Source organism: Ranitomeya variabilis, chromosome 1 (genome assembly GCF_051348905.1).
Source record: "Ranitomeya variabilis isolate aRanVar5 chromosome 1, aRanVar5.hap1, whole genome shotgun sequence".
NCBI lineage: Eukaryota > Metazoa > Chordata > Amphibia > Anura > Dendrobatidae > Ranitomeya > Ranitomeya variabilis.
The window spans coordinates 390,638,074-390,652,770 of record NC_135232.1 but is presented as its reverse complement, the minus strand read 5'-3'; the positions used below and the strand labels follow the sequence as shown (position 1 = coordinate 390,652,770).

The following is a 14,697-nucleotide window of genomic DNA, read 5'->3' as shown; positions in this document are numbered from 1 at the left end:
TTTATTTTTTTCATTCCACTTTGCATTAATTCCTGTGCAGCATGTGAAGGGTTAACAAATCAAATCCTAACAACAGTTTTGAAGTATTTGAGGGGTGCGGTTTTTAAAATGATATCACTTTTGGGGAGTTTCCAATTGGAGTATATCGTCTCACTCGACTGCACACGGAGATAGTCATGAGAACACTGTGTCTTTAAGGATGCACTTGGTTTATTGGATACAGCATAAACCAAGTTCTAAGCCCAAAATAAACATGGCCCTCTGGGCAAAACAGCAAAACAAGAACCGGCAGCACTTCCTGCAGTCCTTGCATTAGAGGAGATCAGCCCACCCAGAGTTAGCAATGTCCTTTAACAGGCACAAACACTTTCCTGAAGTCTTCCTCTCCAGGCACTCAACAACCATCACCAGGGCCGGACTGGCCATCGGGCAGTTCTGGCAAATGCCAGAAGGGCCGGTGGCAGTAGTGGGCTGCTCGAGTGTGCCGCTGTCGGCACACTCTCCCCGCTGTCGGCGCACTCCCGGCCCCGCATTCAACTATACCGGCGTCATAGACGCCGGTACAATTGAATGCAATGATGGAGGAGAGAGCGTCTGCTGACGCTTCCTCTCCCATCATTCCCCGCTCTGCCTGCCGCTGACACTGCGGGTGCGCGATGACGTCATATCATCGCGCACCTGCTGTGTGACCGGGCGGGCAGACTGTGACTGCTGAGACCAGAGCCAGAGCAGCGCGGGGCAGGAGGAAAGGTGAGTAGAGTGTTTTTTTGTTTTTTTTTTATCAATGAGTGATGACTGGATTGTGGAGCTATTTGGGGGGGGGGGGGGGGGCTGTGCTGCATTCCATTCTATGGGCCTCTGCTGCATTATATTCTATGGGGCTGGCTGCATTCCATTCTATGGGACTCTGCTGCATTATATTCTATGGGGCTGGCTGCATTCCATTCTATGGGCCTCTGCTGCATTATATTTTATGGGGCTGGCTGCATTCCATTCTATGGGCCTCTGCTGCATTATATTCTATGGGGCTGTGCTGCATTCCATTCTATGGGCCTGTGCTGCATTATATTCTATGGGCCTGTGCTGCATTATATTCTATGGGCATGTGCTGCATTATATTCTATGGGGCTGTGCTGCATTCCATTCTATGGGCCTGTGCTGCATTATATTCTATGGGCCTGTGCTGCATTGTATTCTATGGGCCTGTGCTGCATTCCATTCTATTGGCCTGTGCTGCATTCCATTCTATGGGCCTGTGCTGCATTCCATTCTATGGGCCTGTGCTGCATTCCATTCTATGGGCCTGTGCTGCATTCCATTCTATGGGCCTGTGCTGCATTATATTCTATAGGCCTGTGCTGCATTGTATTCTATGGGCCTGTGCTGCATTCCATTCTATGGGCCTGTGCTGCATTCCATTCTATGGGCCTGTGCTGCATTATATTCTATGGGCCTGTGCTGCATTCCATTCTATGGGCCTGTGCTTCATTATATTCTATGGGCCTGTGCTGCATTGTATTCTATGGGCCTGTGCTGCATTCCATTATATGGGCCTGTGCTGCATTCCATTCTATGGGCCTGTGCTGCATTCCATTCTATGGGCCTGTGCTGCATTCCATTCTATGGGCCTGTGCTGCATTCCATTCTATGGGCCTGTGCTGCATTCCATTCTATGGGCCTGTGCTGCATTATATTCTATGGGCCTGTGCTGCATTGTATTCTATGGGCCTGTGCTGCATTCCATTCTATGGGCCTGTGCTGCATTCCATTCTATGGGCCTGTGCTGCATTATATTCTATGGGCCTGTGCTGCATTATATTCTGTGGGGCTGTGCTGCATTCCATTCTATGGGCCTGTGCTGCATTATATTCTATGGGCCTGTGCTGTATTATATTCTATGGGACTGTGCTGCATTATATTCTATGGGGCTGTGCTGCATTATATTCTATGGGGCTGTGCTGCATTCCATTCTATGGGCCTGTGCTGCATTATATTGTATGGGGGCTGTGCTGCATTACATTCTATGGGGCTGTGCTGCATTACATTCTATGGGGCTGTGCTGCATTATATTGTATGGGGGCTGTGCTGCATTACATTCTATGGGCCTGTGCTGCATTATATTCTATGGGCCTGTGCTGCATTGTATTTTATGGGCCTGTGCTGCATTCCATTCTATGGGCCTGTGCTGCATTCCATTCTATGGGCCTGTGCTGCATTCCATTCTATGGGCCTGTGCTGCATTCCATTCTATGGGCCTGTGCTGCATTCCATTCTATGGGCCTGTGCTGCATTCCATTCTATGGGCCTGTGCTGCATTATATTCTATGGGCCTGTGCTGCATTGTATTCTATGGGCCTGTGCTGCATTCCATTCTATGGGCCTGTGCTGCATTCCATTCTATGGGCCTGTGCTGCATTATATTCTATGGGCCTGTGCTGCATTATATTCTGTGGGGCTGTGCTGCATTCCATTCTATGGGCCTGTGCTGCATTATATTCTATGTTATGATCCCAGTGGCTTAGGATCACAAATCTAACCAGCTAAGTCAGAGACAATAAGACGAGCTCTGGGGATGTGGTAACTGGACTGACCGCAAAGCTGATCCTAACCAAACACACTAAAGGTAGCCGTGGAACGTTTCCTGAAATCCTAGACGTCTCTTCACGGCCTGAGAAACTGACTACCCCTAGAGATAAAGTAAGACCTCACTTGCCTCAGAGAAATAACCCCAAAGAAATAGAACAGCCCCCCACAAATAATAACGGTGAGTTAAGAGGAAAAGACAAACGCAGAGATGAAACAGGTTAAGCAAATGAGGCCCGCTAACACTTGATAGCAGAAAATAGCAAGGGATCTGTGCGGTCAGTAAAAAACCCTATACAAAAATATCCACGCAGAGAATGCAAGAACCCCCACACCAACTAACGATGTGGGGGGAGCAACTCAGCACCCCAGAGCTACCAGCAAGCAGAGAAATCAAATATTAGCAAGCTGGACAAAACTCATAATATTCTAGGAACATATTGAACACAGATGAGCAAGAATAAGCAAACAGAACTTAGCTTCTCTTGAAGAGACTGGTAACAGATGTAGACAGGAGCAAACAGAATAGCACTGAATACAACGACAGCAGACATAGACTGAGATTCCAAGTGAGCTTAAATAGAAAACCAGCCAACAGATAACGAGACAGCTGATGCCAGTCACAAACCTGCAGAAAGACAGCACTCACACAGTACCACTTGTGACCACAAGAGGGAGCCCAGAAATAGAGTTCACAACAATTCTATGGGCCTGTGCTGCATTATATTCTATGGGGCTGTGCTGCATTATATTCTATGGGGCTGTGCTGCATTATATTCTATGGGGCTGTGCTGCATTCCATTCTATGGGGCTGTGCTACATTATATTGTATGGTGGCTGGCTGCATTACATTCTATGGGGGCTGTGCTGCATTACATTCTATGGGGGCTGTGCTGCATTACATTCTATGGGGGCTGGCTGTATTACATTCTATGGGGGCTGGCTGTATTACATTCTATGGGGCTGTGCTGCATTACATTCTATGGGGGCTGTGCTGCATTACATTCTATGGGGGCTGTGCTGCATTACATTCTATGGGGGCTGTGCAGCATTACATTCTATGGGGCTGTGCTGTATTATAGTCTATGGGGGCTGGCTGTATTACATTCTATGGGGGCTGTGCTGTATTACATTCTATGGGGGCTGTGCTGCAGTACATTCTATGGGGGCTGTGCTGCATTACATTCTATGGGGCTGTGCTGTATTATAGTCTATGGGGGCTGGCTGTATTACATTCTATGGGGGCTGTGCTGTATTACATTCTATGGGGGCTGAGCTGTAATGCTGGATACAGCTGTAATTATATGTTATATAGTCGTGTTACACTACCCTCACTTCTTGTAGCCTACAAGTGTACAAAGATATTATACAGTCACCATGTGACAAGTGGGCCTGTGTGACTTCAAATGCCAGGGCTGAATTTTAGTCCCAGTCCGGCCCTGACCATCACTGCCCCTGGAGCTCAGCTATTTAAGTTCAGACCATGTGACTCCTCACCCATGTGACTGATCACATGACTGTGACATCACACAGGTCCTGACAGAACACGGCGGTGCTGGCTCTGCAGGTGGAGATAAAATGGACAACCTTCCACCCACTCTATGGTTGTCCACATAAAAACCAGCCCATTATGCAACTTATCTTAGGCCTCACAACAGTTAATGTACTAGAGGAAAAAACTCTGGATTTTATATCACTGACGCCATTAAGAGTAATGAAACATATCTCCCCTCCAGCACTTTACCAGTGACTTTGTCACACAATATATAGGCCCCTCAAGGTCCATTGAAATCTGAATAGGTCCCTAAAGAAATAGGTTTTGTAAATATGTTGGAAAAATGAGAAATTGCTGCTAAACTTTTATCCCCTCTATCATTCTAACAAAATAAAATGGCGTTTGAAAAATAATGCAGATGTAAAGTATATATGGGAAATGTTATTATTTATTAATTATTTTGTACAGCATGACTAAATAGTTTAAGGACATAAAGATTGAAAGTTTTAAAATTGCAATATTTTTAAAAAATTTTCTCCTATATATATATATATATATATATATATATATATATATATATATATATATATATATATATACAGTATATATATATATATATATATATAAATACAAATAAATGCATGTCATATCGAAAAAGTTGTATCACTGTCATGAAGTACAAGCAACCTTAGAATCAGTGGGATCCGTTGAAGCATTCCAGAGTTATTACCACATAAAGTGACAGTGGATTTCTAAAATTTGGCCTGGTCATTAAGGTCAAAATTTGCTTGGTCACTAAGGGCTTAAAGGTCGTCTGTCAGCACAAAATTACTGTTGAAAACAAACACAGTACATTGAAAAGCCTTTTTTTACGTCAGTACTGACCAGTTTTGTCAACTTTTTGAAATGTGGGAGGAGCAGGGGCAGAATGGGCATGGCCAAATGTTCCTGACCAATCATTAAAGCTTGCACAAAACAAAAGCAGGGCTGTGGAGTCGGTAAGCCAAACCTCCGACTCCGACTCCTCAATTTCTATGACACTGACTCTGACTCCACCAAAATGGGCTCCGACTCAGTCTCCACAGCCCTGACAGGACTGTGGAGTCAGTAAGCCTAACCTCCAACTCAGACTCCTTAATTTCCATGACACCGACTCCGACTCCACCAAAATGGGCTCCGACTCCACGACTCCGACTCCACTGCCCTGAACAAAAGTGTTGTAAATCCTGCCAGAAATGTGCCAGGCTGACTGATATAAGATTTCTTGAATAGGAATAGGACAGTTATAACCAAATTCATTAATAGGTGCACCTTCAATGATTTTTTACATCCTACTCAAGCATTCCCTTTATTAGCATTTGGTTTACAAAATGCCAACCTCAAGGGGGTATTTTCAAGTTTGGAAGTTATCCCCTATCCAATCCCAAGAATCAGGGATTTAAAGAGCCCCATGGGAATGGATCGGTGGTTGAACATATGCTCTGCCACTCCACTCATTCTTACGGGGGTGCCAAAAACTTGTCGAGCTCAGCGCTTTGCTATCTCCAGTGGTCTTATTATGAATGAATGGAGAGGCAGTGCATGTGACCAACCATCACTCCATTCATACGGAGCTATTGAGATCCTCGGTTTTTGAGATTGGTGGGGATCCCATCAGTCGAAATCCAGCAATCAGGAAGTTATCCCCTATCCAACAGAGAAAAACAAATCTGACTGCAATTGTGCAGTCAGACTCTGCTTCAGGCTGACTGTGGTATGGGCAGCATGAATCAAGTGACAGGTTCCCTTTAAACAGCTCTTCTAAATATGGAAGTTAGAGCATCAGTAGTAGACAATGCAAGGCCAATAGCTAGATGGTCTGCAGAGGTCGCAATTGTTCTCAGGCCTTTTTGCCCAGGTGGGGTCAAAGTCTCTTTTCCTCATAGTAGGACACCAATAATATAAATGATGTTTGGTTAGAGGAAGAATCTGTTATAGGTTTTGTATAGGGACTCAGGAGCTTCAAGTTATGCCTCTGAAACCATAGTTTAGGGTCATTTACTATGTAAAATGACTTGTAATAAGTCAGTATCAATAGGACAAAATCCACATATCTTTTTTTTTAATTATTTTTAGGGATTTAAGGGATTTGTTTTAGAGACTTAATCACTATTTGTTAGAATAATACATTACTTTTTTTTTTAATCTATTATCAGTTAGAAAATTTGCAAAGTGCTCTTTTGCCAGAAACACTTTGCACTTGGTTGATTGCTGACCTAAAAGATTTATCTAGGGATTAGTGAACCGGAGTTCGATTCTGCCCGTAAAGGCTTACAACGCGATTGTAACTGCAGAGAATTTTCATTACGGCTTTATTACAAGATCACTGGAATTATATAAGAGTGAGGCTACAGACAACCCACTCAATGCATTGATTTGATTTCTGGCGTGTGCATGGCGCGGTAACGTTAGAGCCAGATTTTACTGTCATGTATGGCATGGCTATTCAATGACAAGATCACATAACTGCTGGAAGACGAAAGGTTACACCACTACGTGACACAGGCAGCATGAGGTACAAGAAATATTTCACTATTCTAGAGGCGGCCATTGGCATCACCCCACTGAACAAAAGAGAACTCCTGCCAGGGGGAAGACATGCAAACTTGTGGCAGTTTTCAGGGTAAGATGACTGTGGCAGAACAGAACTGCCCTCTTGTGTTTGCACTTTGTCCATTTCACTTTGCCCCAAATCCCTCATTTATTTCTGTGTTTTTATATCATTGTCTACGGGACAACATTGATGCCCAACAGACTAACTGCTTTAGACAAAAGCAATTTGTAGAACTTTTTAAATCCTTATGTATATTTCACACGTTATCAAATTATTCAATGCAAAAAAAAAGATAATTCACTATCACCACATCTATAAAGAAAAATCTGTGAGTTGTTGAACCCCTAGAGCGATTTTATTTTTCATTTTGCGCTTTCATTTTTTCCTTCCCTTATCCCAAGAACCATAACTTTATTTTTTAGTCAATATAGCCATGTGACGGTTGAAAAAAAAATTCTAAGTGTAGCAGAGTAGCAAAAAAAATGCAATTTTGCAATTGTTTTTTTGTTCACCAGCTTTGATTTTATGGTAAAAAAATTACCTGTTTATATGATTCTCCAGGTCAGTGCAATTATGCGGATACCATGTATAGTTTTATTTATTTATGTGGTGATTTTTGTTGTTAGAAATTTGAAAAAATAAAACCAGTTTTGCTTGCGGTGCCATTTTCTGAGAGCCATAACATTTTTAATTTTCCAGATATGGGGCCGTGTGAGGGCTTGTTTTTTGTGCTCAGAGCTGATGTTTTTATTCACATTTTGGGGTACGGTATATATGATGTTTTGATCATTACCTGTTATTACATTTTTTTTTCTGTTCCAGTTGCCGCAAAACTGCAATTATGCGTTTAGACATTTTTTTCATTACAACATTTTATATTTTAATAGGTGAAACTTTTGCTAACCAAATAAGTATATTCATTTTATTTCTTAATTTTTAATTAATACACATGGATAATGGATGAGAAGAGGGGTGATTTGAACTTTTAAAATCGTTTTTCGTGTTTTAACATTTTTTTTTAACAAATTTTTTCAATGTAATGTATTTGTTAGTCTCCTTTAGGGGACTTGAACCTGCGATTATCTGGTCAGTTGTGCTATGTACAGCAATGCCACAATATTCCTGCATATAGCAGAAATCACGGTCTCCTATGAACGCCAGGCAGACATCGGCGTCTCGGGTGCATTAAATGCTCCTGTCACAGATTGACAGTAGCATTTTACAGGTTAACAGCCGCGGATGGAGCTCCACCCACGGACATTAGAGGCAGAAGGTGGCTGTATATCATCTGACTGGAAGGATGCAAACTAATTAATTGTATATGGATAGCTTTAATATATGATCTATATTGGCACTGTCAAGGGTACACTAGGTGAGGTAGATTCCCCAAGCCCACGGTCCGCCCTAAGCCAATGTTCAGACAGTAATTTTTAACGTACGTGTAGAAAAACCATGTAGGAAACGGTTAAAACTTGGTACATGAGGTAGCACTGACTATCATGCAAGTCAGTGCTACCTGGCAGCTTGACGGGAGGCCTGCAAATCTCTAACCTTCCGACGTTCCCGACGCGGCTTTTGATGATTAGCCAGAGCTGGCGGGACATCATCTGAGCGTCCTGCTCATCTCTAGATGGGACCGGTGGATTTATTTTTTGTTCCTTCATTCACAGTCAGAGCCGCCAGAACTTTCTCATCTTTATGCAGCTTCATTACACGACATCCAGCTTTTTTGCATCTCTAAGGCCGTGTTCATACATTGCAGAAATACTGTGTTTTTTGTTTTCTGCAGGTGTCCACACCAAACTACACAATAACAATCTTCTCCCCCTTATTTGAAGCATGTCTGGTGAACATGTGAAGCCACGTTTTTAATATATATTTTTTTTATAATTCAGAAAAGCTTTGATTCTGCATTTAAAAAAGTAACTGCAGTTTTTTACATCATGACTTTGTTTTCACATCATTTTAAAAATTGCACCCCTCAAAGTGCTCGAAACCACATTCAATAAGTGTATTAACTCTTCAGGTGCTTTACAGGAATTAAAGCAATTTGGAAATAAAAAAAATAAAATGTTACTTTTTCCCACAAAAATGTTACTTTAGCCCCAAATTTTGCATTTTCACAAGGGTAACAGAAAAAATGGACCCAAAAATTTGTTGAGTAATTTCTTCTGAGCACACCGATACCCCATATGTGGTGGAAAACAACTGTTTGGGTGGACGGCAGGCCTCGTAAGGGAAGTAGCACCATTTGTCTTTTTGAGTACAAAATTGGCTGCAATTTTTTACCTGATGTGCCTAAACAGGGAACACCCCATCAGTGACCCCATTTTGGAAACAGAAATGTTGTTCCGTGAAAATGAAACTGTACATTTTTCCCACTAAAGTGTTGTCTTTGCCCCAAATATTTCATTTTTCACAAGTGTAGTAGGTGAAAATGGACCATACAATTTGTTGTGCTATTTCTCCTGAGTACACTGATACCCCATTTGTAATGGAAAACTATGGTTTGGGCGCACAGCAGGGCTCGGAAGGGAAGGCGTGCATTTTTCATTTTAGGCTGGAATAGATTGTGTACACCAGAGGTGTCAAACTGCATTCCTCGAGGGTCGCCAACAGGTCATGTTTTCAGGATTTCCTTAGCATTCCACAAGGTGCTGGAATCATTCTGTGCAGGTGATTAAACTATCACCTGTGCAATACAAGGAAATACTGAAAACATGACCTGTTGGCGGCCCTCGAGGAATGCAGTTTGACACCTCTGGTGTACACCATGTCACATTTGAAGAGACCCAGAGATGCCAAAACAGCAGAAATCCTCACATGTGACCCAGTTTTGGAAACTACACCCCTCAAGAAATGTAATCTACATTAAAGTGTGTAGTGAGCATGTTTAAACCTCAGGCGGGTCACAGAATTGTGTAATATTGAGTTGAGTAAATGGAAAATTACAATTTTTTTTCACTAAAATGTTGCTTTGGCCCCAATTCTTTAATTTTCTCAAGGGGCAATAGGAGAAAACAAATTCTACACCAAAGCCAATAATGTGGTTGAAAACTACTTTTGAGGCACAGTGCAAAGCTCAGAAGGGAAGGAGCTCCATATTGGAGTGCACATTTTGCTGGAATCATTTGAGGTTCCATGTCACATTGGCAGAGCCCCTGAGCTGCCAGAAAAGCAGAATCCCCATAAGTGACCCCACTTTACAAACTACACCCCTCATTGAATTCATCTAGGGGAGCAGTGAGCATACTGATACCACATGTGCCTCACAGAATTTTATACAATTAGGTGATGAAGAAAGAATAATTACATTTTTACCACTAAAATGTAGTTTTAGCCTCAAGTTTTTAATTGCTATAAAGGCCAATAGGAAAAAATGGACCTCAGTTTGTTGAGCAATTTGTCCTGAGGTTGCCAATACGTGTAATCGGGAAATACTTTTCAGACACAGTGGAAAGCTCAGAAGGGAAGGAGCGCCATATTATAATGCACATTTTGCTCTTATGGTTTGTGGGTGCCATGTCACATTGGCAGAGTCCCTGAAGTGCTTTAACAGCAACCCCCCCCCATAAGTGACCCCATTTTATAAACTACACCCCCTAATTAAATCATCTAGGGGTGCAGTGAGCATGTTGACACCACATGTGCCTCACAGAATTTTATACCATTGGGTGTCGAAGAAAGAATAATTACAATTTTACCACTAAAAGGTTTTAGTCACAGGTTTTTTTTATTTTTAAGGGTTAACAGGAAAAAATGGACCTCACAATTTCTCCTGAGTGTGCCAATACCTACATGTTGTGAGGAAATACTTTTCAGGCATGGTCGAAAGCTCAAAAGGAAAGCAAAGTCATATTGTAGAGCAGATTTTGCCGTTATGACTTGCAGGTGCCATGATCCACTGGAAGAGCCTCGGAGGTGCAGCCAGTTAGATTCTTATCTGGGATTGGTTGTGTCTGAGTGTTGTAAACACACATCTAGGGCTGTATAGAGCAGTAAGGGACAGCCGTCGTTGAGCGGGGGCGCCAGTTACGCTAGCAAAGGGTAGCAGGCAGCAGTATAGGCATTGATCTACAGGGTTACCTAGTGTGCACCCTTTTGTTTGTTGTCTGTGTGTGTTTATTATTGTTGATACTCTTTTTAAATTATTTAAAGTTAATTTTTAATAATTTATCCTTTTTTGGGGGGTTTTCTTATGTTAGTCTCAAGAGCCTCTGAAGTGCTAGAACAGCAGAATTCCCCCATAAGGGAACCCATTTTGCTCAGTAGCAAAGCATTTTTGAAAAAATAGACCTCAATTTGTTGTGCAATTTTTATCGTGTCAATACCCTACATGTAATCGGGAAATACTATTCATGCACAGTGGAAAGCTCAGACACAGAATTTTGTACCATTGTGCAGTGAAGAAAAAACAATTACATTTTTACCACAAAAAATTAGTTTTAGCCCCAGATTTTACATTTTTACATGGGGAAATGGGGAAAGAGGCATCAAAATTTGTCACATCATTTCTGCTGAACAAAGCAGTGCCATATATGTGGCTGTAAAGTATTGCTTGGCCAGAGGGTGAGACTTGGGAGGGAAGGAGCTCCATTTGACTATTAGAGAACAAATTATCATAGGTAGAATAGACTCCATATATAGAGCCCCTAAGTGCAAGAAGAGCAGGATCCCCCCACATTTTGGAAATTATACCCGTTTGGGAATTTATCAACAATAGTGACAATTTTGACCGCATGGGTGTTTTATAGAAACAAGCTACAATGGATATTGCTGAATGAAAACTACAAATTTGCCATTGTAATGTCCAATACGTCGTAGTGCCCATACATTGTGCCAAGCTCATGCTTCTGGAGACACGGACCCCATAATTAAGCAGATTCTCAGTGCCTGCTCTGCACTCACCCTTCAGGGCACAACAGACATATGTGTGATTACTGTCACCTTTGAGTTCTTATCTCAGGACAGGCAGTTTGTGTGTGGGAGGTGGGCAATACAGCAGAGCGGATAGATGGGTTTGTAATGTGACATAGCTAAACTCAGCTGTGCTTCCCCTCCTTCCACACTCACTACCCTGACTTTATCTGAAAGGTGTTATCATCTGTGCTTTACTCCCAGCAATTTCTAATCATAGGCTAGTTAAGACCAAGAGATCAGGGCTGTCATTAGATCCCACAACCTGAGAAACATGTTTATGGGATGCTTCTGATTGGGCAAAGTCTTAGAGTGGGAAGATGTATGAGCCCCCAGTGAACTCGCTCTCTAATAACGCCCACTTAAATTTAGCAGAAATTAACTCCTTAGGTGCCAAATACTCTGATTGTTAATATCTCCACAGAGAGGCAAAAAAAAATTTTGGTCAGAAGGTCCTCTTTAAAGAGAATCTGACAACTGATACATGCTGCCTGCGTATAGGCAGGGACCTGTCACTGCAGGTAAACGGGTGGGAAGAAGTGATTAGGGACGCACCTGTCATGATATGTACTTTTTTCCCTGTCCTGTATTTTGTATAATATGTCATGATGTGGTGCGACTTCTCTTTGGTTGTATTTACTGTACACTTTGCAATGTCATGGCATGTATGTAACTTAACCTGTCTCCTTCCCCCAATACTTGCAGCCCTAAGCTATAATGTAATTAAGCTTTGCCAACACCACTAGTGAAGGAATAGCCATTCTTCCTCACAGCAGGTGGCTAGTCAAATGCACATACTGGATAGACTAAGCGGAGCCGACCAGTCTAGAATCTTCTAGTGGACTGAACCATTGAATAGAAGGTGTGACCCCTACCCCCTTCATAGGCTGATCCCAGGAGCTCAGACAATCCATTCTTATTTTTGAGATCAGATGTGAGTTGGCCCTTGAAGGAGAAGGAGTGGGGATTCTTAGCCGAGGCAAGACCCCACGTCCATCTGTGACTGTGGAAGCGAACGGGGCGAGACTTGAGCTGAGGACATAGCTCATCGTTCGTGGGATTGTTTTGGGATCCCTTGGACTCGTGTGGACTATTGCTTTGTTAGCTGGCACAAGGATTATCGGGAAGTGCCCCCGAATCTGTTCCGTTGGACTCGTGTGGACTATTGCTTTGTTAGCTGGCACAAGGATTATCGGGAGGTGCCCCCGAACCTGTTCCGTTGGACTAATTGTGGACTCTGTAGATCTACCTGCATGTGTTGTTCCAGCGTTCTTGATAATAAATCTGTTGAATCATCCCTTGGCCTGTTGTCCCTTCTTGCTCTGCCGTACACCCCGTCACAGCACCTTTCTGACTAGTTTCCCAGTGGCCCTGAAAGTATGTTTCTCTGTGAATCACTGCAGTGTTTCACAGTCTAACATACCTGGCTGAGTTCATACAGCCAATTCCTGATATATACTGCCTGTGGATCGGGCAGCATGTATCAGTTGTCAAGTTCTCTTTAACTCCCATAAAAGTTAATGGCCGTTAGGGCAACGCTGTTGTACAACGAGGTATGCTGTCTCCGCAACTCTGGCGTAACGCCCACAGCGCAGCTCACTTAGTTATATGGATGCTTGTTCCTGAATACACCTTTAATAGCTTTCCACAAATGGTTCAGCTGACCGTTTGGCCGGCAGCTATGTTGCTGGATTCTCCTATACACAGAAGCACTCACTTCATGAAGGACTTCTGTGCCCTCAATGAGAGAGCCGCTATCAGACGTCTCTGGCAGTGGCTCTCTCTTATGCTGCCGTCACACTAGCAGTATTTGGTCAGTATTTTACATCAGTATTTGTAAGCCAAAACCAGGAGTGGGTGATAAATACAGAAGTGGTGCATATGTTTCTATTATACTTTTCCTCTAATTGTTCCCCTCCTGGATTTGGCTTACAAATATTGATGTAAAATACTGACCAAATACTGCTAGTGTGACGGCAGCCTTAGGAACAATAGGATCAGCTCAGCAGTTTGAAATAGACATGCCGAATCCTTCTGTTGGGGGAGAGTCGAGGGTCCTTACACCATTTTACTGTTGGCTGAAGCTATTGGGATTGGCTGCTTCAGCTGATGTTAGTCTTATGCGTATGAGGGCCTTAACTCTCATTAATTTCTATGGGAGTTATGCAAACAGTTGTGCTCGGCTGCTTTCACAACCCTCGCCTTTTGTGACGGGGACATAACAGCACTTGCGGTTTCGGCCATGAAACTCAGATATGAGAATAACCTTTTCCAACAATGGCACTATTATTGTTTCCTCATTTATGAGACTACTATATAAAATGGATGAAACAGAATACAAATATTTTATAGCTTTAAAGTGCTGCGTAATATGTTGTCGCTATAGAAGTAAAAAATATTATAGCTACTTTAGAAAAACATAAAATGTTAAAATTGGGTGATTTTGATTGATCAACAAATTAAATGGTTTCAATATGTCATCAAATGTATTTTTTGGGGCTGGGCACACTTTTCATATTTTTACATAGTTATAGCTCAATGGTTAGCACTATAGTCTTGCAGCCCTAAGGTCCTGGGTTCAAATCCCACCATCCCCGTGTTTGTCTGGGTTTCCTCCCACTCTCTTTAGACATACTGATAGGGAATTTAGATTATGAGCCCCAATGGGGACAGTGATCATAATTAGTGATGAGCGAATATACTCGTTGCTCGGGGGGTCCTCCGAGTATTTTTTAGTGCTCGGACATTTAGATTTCATCACCGCAGCTGGATGATTTACAGCTACTAGCCAGGTTGAGTACATGTGGGGGTTGCCTGGTTGCTAGGGAATCCCCACATGTAATCAAGCTGGCTAGTAGCTGTAAATCATTCAGCTGTGGTGATGAAAACTAAATCTCCGAGCACTAAAAAATACTCGGGAAATCTCGAGTAACGAGTATATTCGCTCATCACTAATCATAATGTCTGTAAAGAGCTGTGGGATTAATGGTGCTATATAAGTAAATTAATATAGTACATTTATTTAAAATAGTGTAAAATATATTTAATGCCTGCAATGGTTTCTAGTATGTTTTCGATTGACCTTCATGTAATTGAATCCTAAGAATAT

The 14,697-nt window shown here is 42.4% G+C and overlaps 1 protein-coding gene across 1 annotated transcript in view; it reads left to right on the top strand.

Moving 5' to 3' along the window:
* The window catches only part of TJP2 (tight junction protein 2), a 155,457-nt gene that overhangs the window by 22,872 nt on the left and 117,888 nt on the right, over positions 1–14,697 (top strand). The window lies entirely within an intron of this gene.